Raw genomic sequence first — 13859 nt, forward strand, 5'->3', positions numbered from 1 at the left:
GTAGGGACATAAGCTCTGCTGGAATAAGCAAATCATATTCCTCTTATCCCTATCTTTGCCTGGCCCACTCTTGTCCTCATCCTTTCTTGCTTTGCTCAATTGGTTCTGGGAAAAGGTGTCAAACCAGGGAAAACAAAGCTTATGAGGGAGGGATGCCCTGCTTGGTGTATTAGCAGAGATGAAGACTGGGTAATATACAATATGTACTATGGAATTGGAATGGATCACTCTGGGCACTTTCTTCATTTTTCTTCAAATGATTTGTTTGATGATATGAAAGATTAACTTTTTGTAAGACCCAGTAAAGTTTTTCTCAGCTTCTGATGATAGGGTTGTAATTCACTCTAGGACACCTTAAGTTTCACAAAATATGTGTAGTTATACTTCTAAATGGTCTACTGCCAGTCTGCTAGGCACAAAACCCATATAAAATCCATCTTTTATTAACTTTCCTATAATTTTGTTTGGTTCATTAACAACTATCTTTTAAAAATATTTTATAAACTGATTTTTAAATATGAGATTTGGTCTTTAATTCCAGCAATCCTGAATCTCTCTCTGACTTATAAATAAGGAGTCAGACTTTCTCTTCTAATCAATCTGGGCCTGATTCTGAACCAGGGAGGATTTTATGCAGCTAGACTGCACAAAGCAGCTGTAGCAGGGGAAGAGGCCATCCAGAGAACTAAAATTACACTTGTTACTATGCTGAAAGTCCCAATTCTGCTACATTGGCCCTCTAATGGTACTGTCAAAACTTTAATAGATTTCCCTCCGGAACAAGAGCAGGACTAAACTGGTAACTTCATTAATCAAATTCACTGGGATAGTCTTATTGTTTAAAGTAGGTCTTGGGCATGAGCTGTCATTGATTATGTCTGTACAGTACCTAGCACAATGGAGCCCAAACCTGTTGAGAACCATAAGTGTTACTGCAGTGGGAACGTAAAGTAATCATTATTCTACAAATAACACTCTTACCCAGTGATTTTTTTTCTATATTTTAAGCTTAATTTGCTATGTTTTCTGTGATCATATTTCTTCAGAGTTAACAAGCGTGCTTGCTCAGACAGAGTTATCACAATTGGGACTATATGAAAACACATGAGAGAGAGAGAGAATTTTATTTCTTTCTTCTTAACTTTAAAGACAGGGCACTCTTTCAGCCTGCTGCTCTTTTGGAAAGCACACATTGACAAATGACACACTTTTAATGCCTTCTGACAGTAACAGTGCCTTTTGCCAATTCCTTCTGCCAATAATAATGACTGTGTGCTAAAGCAAACAATTAATGAATGTCTCCAAATGACCTTTTTAACTACAGTTTTACAGAGTTGACATTAACTGCATTGAATCATTTTTACCTAACCATGGAATTACTATACGGAATTTCATAAACTTAATTCTGAGTATATATCTCAAAAAAGATCATGTACCTTGATACAATAAGTTGCAGTACACATAATGACCTTGCTATTGCAACAGCTAATGTAGTACCTCAACTTGTGATAAACGCTCTGAGCTGTACATTTTGGAATGATTTATATGGGAGGTCTAGCTATTTGCTTTTGCACAAATTGCCTATATAAAAGGTCACTTAAAAAAATGCTGATAACAGAAGCAGGTTCCATGGGACAGTGATTCTAAAATTCTTAATATGAGACATAAGACTAACTTGTATTCTGCCTATTAGGTGCCAAAGTCTGATCCCCGTCCACCCTGTTCATGTCCCTGAACGATAGAAAAAAAAAGCCCACTAAAAAGGTAGATTTGTTCTTCTCCTACTTATGACTTCTTTGTGTCTTAGTCTCAAGGCTAAGGTATTAGCATGTTACAAAAAATAGGTATATTGCCATTTTTTTCAGGGAATCTATGACGTAACATTTCAGAATAAAGAGAGGTATGATTGCCAGAGTTGTTGGCAGAGGCATATATCCTAATTCAAATAACTGGCCTCTTTACTCTTGCTTCATAACATGGCAGAGACAACAACTGTTAGGATGCAAGAAATTATTTCTTACTATTGGTCCATGTATTTAGTATGTCCTCATTTTCTGACCCTTGTGGTTGGTCCTATTCGTTGGTTGCCTGTATTTTTGGCTTGCTAAGGGCTGTTTGGTGGGTTTGTATGCTTGGGTGTGTGCTCTGAGCAGCTGAATGGAATGATTGCTGATTGATTGCTGTCTGGGTGTGACAAAGGGGCCTAGCCAAGCCAGGCCCAGGAGAGGTATATAAGGAGTCAGTCAAAGCCATAAGGGAGAAGCAAGCAATTTTCTGGGAGCAAGAGGAAGAAGAACCAAGCACTAGATCCTGGTCTGGGAAGGTAAATGAGCCAGGGCTGCCTGGGTGCTTAGCTTGCTGTGGGATGTTTGATGGGTTTGTGTTTGGGTGTGTGCTGTGAGCAGCTGGATGGATAGATTACTGATTGATTGCTGTCTGGGTGTAACAAAGGGGCTGAGCCAGTCCAGACCCAGGAAAGCAATCTGAGTGACCAGGGGAGCAGCACACGGGACACTTTGCAAGCAGTTTGCAGGTCAGTTTGCTGCCCCTCTCTTTGAAGGAGAGCCTGAAGGTAAGATTATTTATATGTAATTAGGGCTGAATAACATGAATAGTTCTGTTTTATCTTATTTTATCAGCCAAAACTCACGAGCTAGACCAAGACCTAAGTCTTTTGTTTAACTAGAGGCCAGAGTGAGAGGGAGTCGTCTACAGAGTTTGCTTTGAAACTCTCACATTCCTTCACTGTAAGCTTGCTGAGAGGAAAAAGGGTGTAAGGAAAAGGGAGACCTTCAGATCAAGGAACAGCAAACAGTCCAGCTACAGAGAAGTCTGCTATGGGAGGTCTGTTTGGAAAGAGGCAAGAATTGAGAGACACCAGGTTAGAAGACCCAGAGACATGGCTGGAGGAAGTTGCAATCTCAGAGCCACTAGCCCTTTCAGCTCTTCCTCTGCTTTCACCTGTGGGGTGTCTGTCCTGGCAGCACCACACATGGTTGAGGCTTCCACCCAGGTCCTGGCTTGGTGCTGTACAGGCTGCAACTTGCAGATTCCTTTCAGCGTCAGCCAGGTAGGGAGTGCCTGAAGTGTGAGCAGTGCCTTCTGGTGGTGTCCCTTGGGTAGAAGAGAGCTACAGGATGAGGCAGAGAGGCTCTAAAATATCCTCTGCCATGAGGACATCATACATTCCATACTGGAGGAAACCTCTAGGACTGTGGAGGAAGGAAGAGGACATGGACTCTCAGGAAGCAATAGGTGATGGTGCTTGGAGACTTCCATCTTCGAGGGATTCATCTGCTGACCTGACCTGTCATCTCAGGAGACTTGCTGCTTGCCTGGAGCCTGGATGAAAGATACAACAGGATTGGCGAGACTCGTCTGACCCTCTGACTATTACCCTATGCTGCGCATCCATGTGATGAGCAGTGATACTGCCAAAGGTGACCTTGGGCAGATCATGAGTGACTACAGGGCTCTGGATGGAAAGGTGAAGGGGATGGGGGTACAGATCATGTTCTCTTACTTCCTTTCAGTCAAGAGGAAGGGACGTGGCAGGAGTGACACATCCTGCAGACCAATGCATGGCTGTGCAGGTGGTGCTGCCAGCAGGCTTCTCTGACCATGGGATGTTATTCCTTGGGATGTTGTTCCATTAGTGCTAGACTTCTGGAAGGCCAACTTCAATGAGCTCAGGAGATTGGTTAGGGTGGGTGTGAGGGGTAATCACATCTGTGAGATGGGGCTCCAAGAAGAGTGGGAGTTCCTCAAGGGACTGATCCTACAGGCACCGAGGGACACCATCGCAGTATACACAAAGGGTGACAAAAGAGACAAACAACCTTCTTGGCTGAGCAGGGAAATCCAGGGGAACCTTCAGAGGAAAAGAGTCCTACAGGCTATGGAAGCAGGGGACAGCCACCAAGGAGGAGTATACCTATTTGGCTTGCACTTGCAGGGAAGCAGTAAGAAAGGCCAAAGGAGATACAGAACTCAACTGGCAACCAAGATTAAGGATAACAAGAAGTCCTTCTTTAAGTACATAGGGAGCAGGAAGAAGGTGCAGGGTAACATAGGGCCGCTACAGAATGGATTAGGGCAACTCATAACTGATAGGGTGGAAAAAGCGGAGCTCTTAAATAATTTCTTTGCCTCTGTTTTCCTGGACACCGATACAAATGCACCTCCCAATGAGTCTTTAGTCTGGAATGAGAGTAGTACCAATCCACCAATGGTTAGCACTGACCTAGTGAAGTGGCACTTGGAAGGGTTGGATGTATTTAAGTCAGCAGGCCCCAATGATCTTCACCCAAGGGTACTAAAGGAATTGGCCGATGACATAGCAGAACAACTAGCACAGCTGTTTGAGTACTCGTGGCAGTTGGGATAGGTCCCAGAGGACTGGAAATGGGCCAACATGGTCCCTATATTCAAGAAGTGGAGGAAGGAGGACGTGGAAAATTATAGGCTAGTCCGCCTCACCTCTATTCTTAGCAAGACCTTAGGAAAAAATCATTAAGGATCCCTTTTGCAGGGGGCTAGTGGGTATCACAATGGTGAGGGGCAACCAGCATGGGTTTATAGCAGGTAGATCCTGCCTGACTAACCTGGTCTCTCTTTATGACCAGGTCACAAAGTGCTTAGATGTAGGGGAGGAAATAGATATTATTTACCTGGATTTTAAAAAGGCTTTTGCCAGTGTTGCACCCAATTCTTATGCATAAACAGAGTAGCTGTGATGTGGATTTTTTTTTTCACAGTAAGGTGGGTGAGAAACTGGCTTATGGGACATACCCAAAGAGTAGTGGTGGATGGGTCAATTTATTCCTGGAGGGATATGGGCAGTGGTGTCCCCCAAGGCTCTGTCCTTGGACCAGTATTGTTTATTTTCTTCATCAGTGATTTGGATGAAGGTGTTGAAAACGCCTTGTCCAAATTCACAGATGACACTAAACTATGGAGCATAGTAAACACACTGGAGGGCAGGGATAGAATTCAGGTGGTTCTGAACAGACTGGGAAAGTGGGAAGATCAGAATAGGATGCAATTCAACAAGGATAAATGCAAGGTGCTGCATCTGGGGAGAGAATCTCCAACACACACATAGACTTGGGGGTACCATTCTGAGCACCACAGCAGTGGAAAGATCTCTCAGAGTCCTGATTGACACAAGACTGAACATGAGTCACCAGTGTGACAAGGGAATAAGCAAGGATAACTGCACTCTTTCTTGTATCAGCAGGTGCATCACAAGCAGGTCTGGGGAAGTGATAATTCCCCTCTATGCATCACTGGTGAGGCTGCAGATGGAGTATTGCATCTAGTTTTGGATACCATACTTCAGGAGGGTTGTGGATAACCTTGAGAGGGTTCAGAGAAGGGCTACTCATATGGCTGCGGGGCTGCAGGTTAGACTGTATGAAGACAGACTGAGAGATCTGAATCTCTTCAGCCTCCGCAAGAGAAGGCTGAGAGGTGATCTTGTGGCTGCCTACAAACTCATCAGGGTGGGCCAGCAGGGAATAGGGGACATTCTGTTTACCAGGGCACCTCTTGCGGTTACCAGAAATAATGGCCACAAACTGAAGGAGAATATATTTAGATTGGATATAAAGAAGAAATTATTTATGGTAAGGGTTGCCAAAATATGGAATGGGCTTTCAAAGGAGGTGGTGCTTTTCCCCTACCCTGGAGGTGTTCAAGAGGAGATTAGATGGGCATCTGGCTGGGGTTACTTAACCCCAGCGCTCTTTCCTGCCTGGTGCAGGGGGTTGGACCTGATGATCTACCAGGTCCCTTCTGACTCTAGAAATCTATGAAGAAAGATTGCTAGGAAGTGATGGGATTCACCTGGTGGAGAGAGAGAGAGAGAGAAAAGCATCTTTATAGACAGGCTCACTAACCTAGTGAAGAGGGCTTTAACTTAGGTTCACCAGGGGTGGATAACAAAGCCCTGAGGTAAGTGGGGGACCTGGATAAAGCACAAGCAGGAAGGGGCAGAAGGGGAGGAGAAATTCTTAGTTCTTCCTGAGAAAGTAGGGCAATTAGCTAGTCATCTTGGGTGTCTGTACACAAATGCATGGAGCCTGGGAAACTAACAGGAAGAGTTGGAAGTCCTCGCACAGTCGAGGAACTAATGACGCTAGTGAAATTGCATAAACTTAGTAGGATAGCTCACATGACTGGAGCACTGTCCTAGATAGTTATAAACTGTTCAGAAAGAACAAGAAGAGGAGGCGTTGCACTGTATGTAAGAGACCTGTATGATTGCTCAGAGCTCCAGCATGAAACTAGAGAGAGACCTGTGGAAAGTCTCTGGGTTAAGGTTGGAGAGAACAGCAACAAGGAGGATGTCATGATGGGTGTTTGGTATAGACCACCAGATGAGGCTTTCTTCAGACAGCTAGAGGAAGTTTCCAGATCACAGGCCCTGGGGGGATTTCAGTCACCGTGACATCTGCTGGGAAGGCAATACAATAGCACACAGGCAATCCACGAAGTGTTTGTAAAACATTGGAAGCTACTTCCTGGTGCAAGTGTTGTAGAGACCATCTAGGTGATGTACAGGAGGAATAGCAAATGTGGCAAGCACCCAGCTAGGCTTAGCAGAGAACTCTTTGGTGAGCTTAAACACAAAAAGGAAGCTTACAAGAAGCAGTAGCTTGGACAAACAACTTGGAAAGAGTATAACATTATTGCTTGGGCATGCAGGGATGAATCAGGAAGGTGAAAGTGCAACAGGAGTTAAGGCTAGCAAGGGATGTGAAGGGTAATGAGGGTTTCTAAAAGTATGTTGGCAACAAGAGAAAGGTCAGGGTGTGAAGAAGGGACTGTATATGGCTATGGTTCCTGATGGCTCACCCCGTAAAAGCCTCAGGACATAAGGAGATTTGAAGGCGGGGATTCTGCGAATACCCAGCTGGTAATACCTGCCTCTCACCTGCCGTGCCTTGATATTTCTGAATATTTATCAGGAGGTTAACAGGCTAGGCATTAACCCTCTCTGATCACCCTGGTACGTCCTCTTTGTGGGGCTCCTCTTACGTAACCCCACCCTTGCGTCCAAACTGATGGAGATTTTCTGTGTCTTAAGCTTTCTGAGGTCAGTAAGGTGTTAGAACTCCATTAGGATTAGAGCTTAACTCAGCCACCCTTCAATTTGCATACCTGAACCATAGACACCTTGTCTCTGACTTTTGTAATAACAGTCACTTAACTTGCAATCAGCCCAGTCAAAGTCATTTAAAAAAAAAAAAAAGGCAGATATAAATTAACTTTCCACACAGGTATGAGCTGAACAATCTGTCCTGGATGTCAGAAAATGGTGAACATAAAATCAATTTGACCTCTCACCTGGGCCTATCAGTGTCTACTAAGTGATTCTAGGAGAAAATCGCTCCCATGCTGAACTAAACTGAAATCCATTTTTCCTCCTGGTGTTAATCACTCAATTCATAAACATTCCTTCTCTTGATCACCCCTTTTTCCTATTCCGATTTTTTTTTTAACACCATTCAGAAGGTGGAAAGGATCAAAGAAAATGTTAGAAAAGAAAAAAAACTGAGTTTGGCAATAAAGGGGTATGGCCCGTTTTTAAAAAACTCACAGTCCTAAAGTAGTTGCTCTCTCATTTCCACTCTCTCCCTCAGTCTCATTGATTTTTTTGATAAGCCAGTCTACTTCCTGGCCAGCTGTCTTAGCCCTGCTAGGACTCTTCTGACCCCTTTCCTCTGGAGTCCTTTGTCCCTCTCTACTATCATCTGTCAGAGATTACTGGTTCCAGCTACTTCCAGTTCCTGTCACCATACTCTGCAGTCTCTCTACCCCACTTGGCCCTTCCTCTGGGCCTGAAATGCCAGCACCTTCATTCTTCCCTCCAATCCTGCAGAAGCAGGTGCTACAAAACCTTGGCAGCTGGTCCTTCTTCCCAGGTCAGGTTCTCCATGCACCAAAGGTAAGCATTGCCTGTTCCTGCCCCTCTGGTCTCTCCTCATGCCCGTCTGTTTCCCATCACAGGGAAAGTGTGGGTCCCTTACTGAATGAAGGAGGCAACCTAGTGACAGATGAGGAGGAAAAGGCTGAAGCACTCAGTGCTTTTTTTTTTTTTTTTTTTTTTTTTCTAACCTTGCCTGGGAGCAGACCTTGCCTGTGAAGGCCTACTGTACTGGGCAGCAGAGTTTGTGGAGAAGTTGAGCAGCGAACAGTCACAAAAGAGCAGTTAGGAACCATTTAGAAAAGCTGGATGTGTACAAGTTCATGAGGCTGGTTGCAATGCATCTGAGGGTGCTGAGGGGGTTGGCTGATGTGATTGCAGAGCCACTGACCATCATCTTAGAAAACTCATGGTGACTGGGAGAGGTCCTGGATAACTGGAAAAGGGCAAATATGGTGCTCATGTTTAAAAAACGGAAGAAGGAAGATCCAGGGAGCTACAAACCAGTCAGCCACACCTGATTCCTTGGAAAAATTATGGTCCTCAAACAGTCCAGTTCTAAGGATTTCAAAGAGAAGTCGGTGATTAGAAACAGTCAGCATGGATTCATCAAAGGCAAGTCATGTCTGACCAATCTGATTGCCTTCTATGATGAGATGATAACAACAGGTTCTGTGGTTGCAGGAAAAGCAGTGGAAATGATATACCTTGACTTCAGCAAGGCTTTTGAGACTCATTGCAAGAATGATATGGGAGACAAGCAGAGGAAGTATGGGTCTGAGGAATGATAGATGGAAAGCTGGCTAGATTGTTGGGCTCATTTGGTAGTAATCAATGGCTCAATGTCTAGCTGGCAGCCAGTGTCAAGTGTTCAACAACTTCATTTCCAATCTGAAACATGGGATGGATTATACCCTGAGCAGGTTTTCAGATGACACCAATCTGGGGGATGTAGTAGATACACTGGTGGGTCAGGCTAGGATTTAGAGCAGAGGAGGGCTAAACATGTCCCACAGGCCAAATCTGGCCTGCCAGGCAATTTCCTTTGGCCCACAGGTGGTGTCTAACCCTTTCCAAACTGCACACCTCACTCCCACCCTCATGTGCAGTAAGGCCCACCCAGCCAACATGCAGCTTCTGGGCAGGGATGCTGCTGCCACTGCTGCTGCCACCAGGGGACCTTTTTCAGCTTCTCCAGCATCCGGTAGCTTCTCCTTCCCTACCTATTCCTGGAGCAAGTGCTGCAGCAGGTAAATAGTGACAGGGGTGAGGGGAAGGGAAGCTGCAGCTGGGCGGGAACACAGAGCCCACACCTAGCAGGGTAGGTGAGAGAATGGAGCTTGGGTGGGCAGGGTGTGGGTGTGAGGGAAGGATGAAAAGAGTGTGAAGACCCCACCCACACTCCCTCCCTATGGCACAAGCCCCTGCCAGCAGCAGCAGCAGCAGGTGGTGGGCACTAGAGGCCAACCTAGGTGTTGCTGCCCAGCAGCATGTGGCTCTAATCAGCACTGCACATGGTGGCAAAGAGCACATACAGCAAGGCCAGCCCACCTCTATCATGCACATGCAGCTCCAGGCACTTGTATGCCACCAGGGGAAACCCCACACAGTGGAGCTGGCTGCCTACCCCTCCCCCCAGTAAGGTCAACTGTAATAAAGGTGGGCTGGCCTGACTACGCTCCTTGCTACACTGCCTGGGGCCACACACAGGTGGGCGGCAGCACCAGTGTGTGCCGAAAGCGTCCTGAGGGCCCCTGCCTCCTGCTGCTGCCACTGCTGCTGGCAGGGGCTATGCACCATGAAGGGGAATGTGTTGGGGGTCCCCGCACACACCCATCCTCCCTCACACCCTACCCCCACAACCCTGCCACAGATGCACACACCTGCACCCCAAACACCCTTCCACACACAATATACAAAGTAAGAATTTATATTGAGCTATTATGCAGTCATCTCTATATATACTATGCAAACGTAAGTCATGACAAATATTTTTTTTTGTAATAAAATTAAAATATGTTATAGTAGGTGTTTTGACTTCTAGGGTATTATTTTTTTTTTTTTTTTTTTTTCTGGTACCAAGATGGCAACCCTCCCCTCCTAAAAGGAGTACTTCTGGGGGCAAAAGGAGGAACTTCTGATGGTAAAGGTCAGGTGTTAGGGACGGGACTTCCAGTCCCAAAATGGTGACCAGGGGTTGGGCACCTGTCTAGGGGTGGGGCTACTTTTGTGGCCCTTGATAGCTCACCAAAATAATTGCTCACCCCTGCTTCATTGTGTCCTAGACAAAATGGAGGATTAGGCCAAAAATCTCTTGAGGTTCAACAAGGACAAGTGTAAAGTCCTGCATTTAGGATAGAAGAATCCCTTGCACCACTACAGCCTCGGCACTGATTGGCTAAGCAGCAGCTTTGCAGAAAAGGACCTGGGAGTTGCAGTGGATAATAGATGGTTATGAGTCAGCAGTGTGCCCTTGTTGCCAAGAAGGCTAACACCATACTGGGCTGTATTAGTAGCAGCATTGTCAACAGATCAAAGGAAGTAATTATTCCACTGTATTCTGTGCTGGTGAGGCCACACCTGGAGTACTGTGTCTGGATGTGGACAAATTAGAGTCCAGCAGAGAGCAATGAAATTGGTTTGGGAGCTGGGGCATATGACTTCTGAGGAGAGGCTGAGGGCATTGTGGTTGCTTAGTCTGCAGAAAAGAAGACTGAGGGGAAACTGTGTAAGTTTAACAGCTTCATAACAAACAGTATTTTCCTGAGACATTTCAAAATATTTTGAAATCTCTATTAAAATATTCATTAGAAAATTGTAAAGGAATGTCAAAATTACATACCCATCTTTTTATTTATTTATTTTTTTACCAGCTCTAATCAGATTGCAGGCTGCCCTGGCCATAAGATCATAGGAAAGTAGGGCTAGAAGGTTATGGGTCCAGTCTCCTGTTCAAGGTAGGATCATCCCTGACTACACAGTCTTAGTCAAGTGTCTGTTTAACTTACCCTTGAAAATTCTCAGGGATGGAGATGCCACAACTTCTGTCAGTAGCCTGTTCCAGTACTTTACCAGCCTCATACCAGTAGCCAGAATGTTTCTCCTAATTATAGCAGAGACCTGGCCCAAAGGGTGGCTTTGATGTCCCCTGGTCACCCAGTGACTCCTGCCCCACTCTGACTCTGTGGGGTACTGTCTCTCTTTAACCTCACCTACCACACACCTTGATGTTTCTTATGGGTTATAAGGAAGCTTCCCCAGGGTCCCAAACTGAGTCCCACATCCTCAACCAGCCAGTCTCAGCTTTGCCTCCTAGGGCACTAAACTGTATCCCACTTAGCTCTGTCAGTGCCTCAGAGCACAAGGTGCTGTATGGGCTGCACCCATGGTCTCAGTCTCCCCCCTGTAGCTATGTCCATACCTTGCAAGTGGTAACTGATCACATTGGGAGTGGGGGGCATGGCCCTACCACAACACTTGGGTCCCTCAGGTCTCAAAACTTTGGGGCTTTAGCCTTCCTAGATTCAATCCCTTTTCTCTGGCTGTTTCCTCTCAGCCATGGTTCACTGCCCTGGGACTTGGTTTCTGGGCCCCGGCCCTGTCTCACCACTCCTAGGCCATTGGCCCCTGGCCCTGGTCTCTCCCATTTTGGGCTCTTCAGCCCCTGAGCTCCCAGAGCCAGACATGGCTACCTTTTTTTTTTTTTTTTCCAGTCCCCTGGGCTCCCCCACCCAAGCAAGTCTCATTACACTGCACCTAGCTCTCTGGGTCCCTGAAACAAGCCACCCTTGGCTCCACTTCATTCCATGCCCAGGCCCTGAGCCCCATGTACTGCCTTGGCTGAACAGTACCACCATCCCCTGCCCTGCTCTCTTTCTCACCATGGGAGCCTCACTCTTCCTCTCCTACTTACCCCACATAGCTCCTCCCCCCTGATATACTTGCATGCAGGGAGCTGCTCTCCACATTGCCTGGGTATATTCCTGGTTACATGCATGTGTGCATGAGTGCATATGCATATAGTGCCCACTCCTGGCAGCCCCAATCAGTCCCTTGAAGGCTGGAACTTTGCCATCTTGCAAGGGGAAACCCGGATCCCTGTGCAATATTGTAAATCCAAGATAAATGCTGTCTTGAAGTCTTGCAGCCCAAGACCAGGACTTAATGTTCCCATTCCAGGACTGTCCTACCCAATTAGGGATGAGTGGTCACACTAGGTTTATGCCACCCTGCAAGCCATATATCTCTTTATGCCCAGCTGTCATAGGTGGCTTGGGTGCTTGCCAGGCTGTCTCTTTCATCCCCTCTCTCCCTGGAGCTCTGCTTCCTGCAGCATGCAAAACCAACTGCTTGCCCTGTCTCTGGCCTTGGGTTTATATGCCTCTAAGTCCCACCCCTTTTGCTCATATGGCGCCCTAGCCCCACACAGGGGCTTTCTCTATGGCCAGTCTGTGCTCCCCTGTTGCAGCCCAATGCAGCAGATTTGGTCTGTTGCACTGTCTACTTAAAATGATGGGGGCTTCTGGCTCCCTGTTCCACTTATATGCAACCTAAATTTCGTCTGCTGCAGCTTGAAGACATTTCCCCTAGTCCTGTCAACTGCACCCACAGAGAAAAGCTCATCTTCATCCTCTCTCAAATCACCCTTCAAGTATTTGAAGACTGTTATCAAATCCTTCTTCAGTTTTCTCTTCTTTGGACCCTAGTTCTTTCAGCCTTTTCTCATAAATCTTGCTTCCTAGGTCTCTAATCTAATAAGGCTATGCCTACATTGTCTTTACCTCTGCTCTCTTTCAACATCCATAGATAGACATACTGGGCATTTATACACATACATTTTTGTGCTTGGATGTGCCAGAGATTCAGTGCATCAAAGCAGATTCAGTTAATCAAATCTGCTCCGCACATGAGTTGATCCATACTTCACTGCTTCGCTTGCAGTTGTATAAGTGGCAAAATGTGCGTCAGCATGGAGAAAATGGCTGTGGTGCACTTTTGAACTAAATCACTGTCTATGTGCTTTACTTCAAAAGCAGACCAACACCATTTTCTGCATGTTGACATGCATTTCACTGCTTATACAACTGCAAGCAATGCATTGCCAGGTGCTTTTCAAAGCTCCTAGTACTGTGGTGCTTGCATATGTAAAAATGCCTACTGTACTGAAAAGCACTTCCATGCACCTTCAACTGATTTACAGTTGCATACACATTTATTCAATCTAAAATGGGAAATTATTATGGAAGAAAAGCTGATAAAATTCTTCAAGTTTTAAGAAGAGGAAGACTAGAATTTAGAGATCCTAGCTCTCCCATGAGGCTAAGAAGAGGGTTATCCCTCTACATTGCTATGAGTACATCATTTAAGACTGTATAATCGCAGTTTTAAAAGCCAAAGGTAGTTCTGTTTTGAAAGTTAGGATAGTGTCAAAACGATAACCTAATAGAAAAAAAAAGTATTAAAATATATGAAAGCAAAAAAGAACTAGATGTCTTTATTATATGAAAAATAATACAATCATATTGTGGCAGGGCACCTGCAGTGCCTGCCACTTTAAGGTTCTAGTTGGCAGTGTAGCAGCCAGAAGGTGGTTGCTAGCCTCACCAAGGCTAGCACATGACCCTAGGAGGTCCCTGGGATTGGCTGAGGGGGTGGAGCAGCCTCCATTTTAACCCAGGCCCTCAGAGAGAGAGGGGCTGAGCTGCTCCTGGAACATCTTGGAGGTAAGGGCAGAAGTTTATGGGGATGGTTTAGAGGCTCCTGGTCCTGGGCATGACCTAAAACTACTTTGCTGGGGATGGGTGGTCTGGTGGGGCAGTTTGTAACAGAATAATCCCTCAGAAATGCCAATCCAGTTACCACCTTGGTGAAAGGTGAGGAGGGGTGCCTGAAAACCCTAGTCTCTGCATCCGGCTGGGGTCCCAACACG

The 13859-nt window shown here is 45.8% G+C and overlaps 1 long non-coding RNA gene across 1 annotated transcript in view; it reads left to right on the forward strand.

The window, feature by feature from the left end:
• Positions 1-2263: 2263 nt before the first annotated feature.
• The window catches only part of LOC106722460, an 11899-nt gene continuing 303 nt past the window's right edge, over positions 2264-13859 (forward strand). Inside the window, exons 1-2 of the long non-coding RNA XR_001358426.1 lie at positions 2264-2323; positions 2452-2572. This is a non-coding gene — a long non-coding RNA (uncharacterized LOC106722460). The remainder of the gene's footprint in view (positions 2324-2451; positions 2573-13859) is intronic.

The sequence above is a fragment of the Alligator sinensis genome, unplaced genomic scaffold (genome assembly GCF_000455745.1).
Source record: "Alligator sinensis unplaced genomic scaffold, ASM45574v1 scaffold751_1, whole genome shotgun sequence".
NCBI lineage: Eukaryota > Metazoa > Chordata > Crocodylia > Alligatoridae > Alligator > Alligator sinensis.